The following is a 4,461-nucleotide window of genomic DNA, read 5'->3' on the forward strand; positions in this document are numbered from 1 at the left end:
GGGACCCGCCCCGTCCGCCCCAGGGACGGACCCCCGCTGCCGGCACCGCACCACCTCCCCCAGCTGTGGGACCTTCCATTCACAGACCGCTCCCCCAACCCCCACCTCACCGGCCGGCCGCCCAACTAGGGGAACAGCTGCCTAAACTCCCGGTTGGTCCCTCATTTCCAGGACCTGCTCCTACCCCTTTGAGGACCCCCACTGCAGGGATAGCCCCTCCAAGCCCACCCTTTCCATTTCACAAGTTAGAGATGAGCCTCCGATGACCACACCCCCACAAAGACAAGTTTCTCATCTGTCCCCCCTAATTGCCCCCCACCGCAGGTCTGGGCACGCTGTTTCATGGGCTGCTCACTCCATTTCGCCGGCCGACTGTCAGGGTCCGCTTTGTGGGCCAGCGCCTCCCCCTTCCTATCACAGATCAGCCTAACCCTAGAGGAGTAAGCTGGGGAGACATGATTCCTCCCCCACTCCCAGATTCTGGTGCAGTGCCAGGGGAATGCGGTGGGCAATGGGCCCCGAGGTATAGCCATCTCTGGACTTGTCCTGGGCTGGCAGAGGTNTGTTATCGGAGCTCCAAAACTACCCTTTTCAGTGCAGTGTAGATCTGGCGCTAGGGCAGGGGAAAGTATCTCCTGAAACCAGACACGGAACCTGAGGAGGTAGAGACCAGGGTTCTAGGAATGCCTTGAGTGTCCTGAACCCTATAGTGAGAGGATTCGCTTCTTCACTGTCCCTCCCCTTCATGCCCATAGCTGGCGGCCCTCCAAGCTGGGGAGGTGAGGGGTGGGGGGGAAGTTTCTTCTCTGTAGGAGCCTTGTCTTCCCTCTCTGGACTGTGGATGGCTTGTGTGGCCATTGATGCTTTCTCTGTCCCAGGCTCTGAGGAGCAGATTCATCAAACAGCACTGACGGGCCTCCCCCAAGCGTGCGGGGACACTCAGTTAAGACTGGCCATTTGTAGGCACTGGGCTTCCAGGCGGACAGGGAGGAGGACCACCAGCTTCCTTTAGAGAAAGATCAGGGCGCCGCTGAGAGAGCCCGGTGCTGGGGATGGTGTCCAGTCCTGCCTGTTTTGCGGAGTGTGATGCCTGCCAAGCACAGTTCTCTGCCTCCGGGTCAGGCTTGGCACTCATTTTTCCAACACCAGGTTGGCATGGCTTGCAGGCAGGTTGTTTTGTTTTTTGTGTGTTTTTTTTCCTACATAAACGATAAGCTGAAAGGAGGCTGGGGGTTATTTTTTGAATCAGGATCTGAAAGTCTTGATGCTTTCCCAGCAGGAACTGGGGAGCAGAGTTACAGTTTCTTTTTTTTTTTTTTTTAAATGTTTTATTTATTTCTAGGAGAGAGAGAGAGAGAGAGAGAGCGTGAGCAGGGGAGGGTCAGAGAGAGAGGGAGTCACAGACTGAAACAGGCTCCGGGCTCTGAGCTGGCAGTCAGCACAGAGCCCGACGTGGGGCTGGAACCCACGAACCGCGAGATCATGACCTACGCGAAAGTCAGACGCTTAACCGACTAAGCCACCCAGGCGCCCCCAGAGTTACAGTTTCTAAAATGCTGATGTGGTTCTGTCGCTTGTGTGCAGTCCCTTCCACGAGGTGCTGTTTGAAGGTCTGAGAAGGTTTTGTTGAGTGTGCTGTTGGAGTCCAGGATTCCTGTCCCCTGACGGTCTTCCATTTAGGCCCAGGAGATCGAGCTAGTCTCAGGGAAAGAGGACACGTGGTAGAGGGGGGTGGCAGCATTGGAAATTTGCTGTGTATGGAGGGCTTGCCCATACCTCAACATGTCCAGCCCTCACAGCAACCCTTCATAAGAGCCCCTTAGGGCCACTGCTGTCATCGCTGCCTGACTTTTACGAGTGGGGAAAACTGGGAGTCAGAGAGGTCGATTCACTTGCCCAAGGCTGCACAGCCACAGAATGACAAATCGGTGACTAGAAAGAAGCCCAGTCCCTCAGCTCTCGTGGACCAAGAGGCCTTTCTTCCTGAGGAAGGGGTGAGCGGGATGGGAAGGAGGTGCCGCAGAGGGTGACTGCTGCCACCTGTAACTTCTGCCGCCTTCCAGCGCGGACTCCGCAGTTGTTTCTGGGCTGCCCGACTTCCCCGGCCTGAGCTCCCTGGAGGCCAGCCACGCCTGGCTGCCCCGGAGTCCCGAGCCCCGGGGTGGGAGCAATGGGGCCAGCAGGATGGGGAGAGGAATTTGCCTCTGCGCTCAGGCCCCATCAGCTGTCTGGATGGCTGCTCAACGCAGTGCCCGTCAGCTGTTCTCCCTAGTTCGGGTGGACACAAAGTCCAGGCCTCTTGTTTTTATTTTTCTCCTGAGAGTGCTCTCAGCTGTGAGCCTCCTGCCCCTGAAACGGGAGAGGTTATGGTCCGGTCTGTGGCAGGGCTACAGGGTCTGCTGGGACTCTGTTTATTTTGGTCTGAAAACAAAAATTGGGGAACTCTTCCCTCCCCTGAGCTGCTAGTGACAGACTCACCATGTGCTGTTTAATAAGTTACAAATTTATGGCTCTTTGGGCAGAAAAACATAAACACTGCCCTCGCCTGGGTGTTCTCTCTGCTTTGTGCTGCAGGGTGGCTGCTGGTGGCTTTTCCCATTACCGTTTAGATGCTGGTTTGGCCCGGAGTGCGCCCTGTTGAGTTCTGGCTGGAGTTTCCCCGGACAGAGCTCCCGCAACACTGGGATGCACTCCGATGACGGCTTCTGACCCAGCTGCTCAGTCTCCCCTTGTTCATGCTCCTAGTGCACTTGGGGGACTGTGAGCACAGCTGCGGCCCAGTAACGGTCACGTGCGCTTGATGAGAGACAGGCATCGGACTCAACACTTTACAGGGATGGTCACAGCCATTCGGAGAGGGAGGTGTTTTATCTCCGCCGTACAGATGTGGAAACCGGAGCTCCGGGCGGCTCACTGGGGGAAGCTGGGATTGGAACTCAGACTGCTCCAATTCCAGATCTGGTCATCTAAATCATAGCAAGGTTAGGGGCACCTGGGTGGCTTAGTCGGTTAAGCGTCCGACTTTCGCTTAGGTCATGATCTCGCGGTTCGTGGGTTCGAGCCCCGCGTCGGGCTCTGTGCTGACTGCCAGCTCAGAGCCTGGAGCCTGTTTCAGAGTCTGTGACTCCCTCTCTCTCTGACCCTCCCCTGCTTACGCTGTCTTTCTCTCTCTCTCTCTCCTAGAAATAAATAAAAAATTTAAATCATAGCAAGGTTAAATGCGCAGTGAGGTGACTAACTGGATGGTGAGCCATGAGCCTGCTGAGTAATTGCTAGTTACCTTTAAAATTCGTGCGCTGGGGGCGCGTCCTGAGAAACTGGCCTCTGGCAAAGGGTAGGTCTAGCTGAGACCTTGAAAGCTTTGCCTTCCCGTCTCTTCCAGGGGGAGCAGCCAGCTGTTGGCAACGCCCAGTTGCTACTAGAATCTGGACATGTCTTCTTTTAGCTTCTCAGCAGTCTGGACCCTCTGAAAAACAGTGCCTCATTGTCCTTAGGGGGAGTGCTAGGGGGGCAGGGGAGTTGCCTGGGGCATTCCGGGCTACGGGAGCCTCCCTGTTTCCATGGAAAGTCTGGACTTGGGGCTTGTCTGTCTGTGGGGTCTCTGTGTGTTAGGCCAGGGTCAGGGCACCCAGCTGCTGGGCCTGAGGCAGGGGCAGCTAAGGAGTGATGGTGCGTTCCGCGCCAGCGCCAGATCTTCTCCTGGGCAGTGCGCCGGGGAGGAGCAGAGCTGGACTCCAGACCCTGGTGTGTTTTGAGTCCTAAGCAGGTGCCCTTTCCGCTGTGCTTAGCCGTCTGCCCGGGCAGCCTCAGCCCATTGTGGAGAGGTTTGGGCTGCTCTGCCATTGTGGGTTGGAGGTCTTCCAAGGGAACATCGCAGAGCTCCCTCCAGCTTCCCCAGCGATAGCCCTGCATTGGGAGGCTGGGGGTGGGGTCTTTGGCAGGAGAGGCCTAGAAAAGCCAGAATTACCACTGAGGCACCCAGCAGCACCTCTCGCCTGTGTTCACGTTTTGCGTGGAGTGTGCTGACCCCCCAAGGGCCTGTTATCTTGCTCCAAGGCCAGAGAGTGGAAAGACTTCCTCCTACCATCACGCTCATTCCAGCTTTTCCCTGTGTTGTCCTGGTCTCAGCGCCTTTACCAGTAAGAACACACACCTGTAGAACTTTCCCATAATGTTTAATGAGCACTTACTGTGTACGGGCACAGTGCTGGGCACCTTACACGCATTGTTTCATTGACTCATGTTGGCCGTAGGAGGCACAGGTTCTATTATTAGTGCTACTACTACTACCACCCATTTTACAGATGATGAAACTGAGGCACAGAGAGGGTTGGCCCGCTTGCCCAAGTTCTTTTAACTTGAATGGCAGGGCTGGCGTCTAAATGTAGAGTCGGATTTGTTTTTACACCTCTGTTCATGTTACTGGATGGGATCCTGGTTGCCTGTTGGTTTGATTGTGTT

Source organism: Crocuta crocuta, unplaced genomic scaffold (genome assembly GCF_008692635.1).
Source record: "Crocuta crocuta isolate KB4526 unplaced genomic scaffold, BGI_CrCroc_1.0 scaffold339, whole genome shotgun sequence".
Taxonomy (NCBI): Eukaryota; Metazoa; Chordata; class Mammalia; order Carnivora; family Hyaenidae; genus Crocuta; species Crocuta crocuta.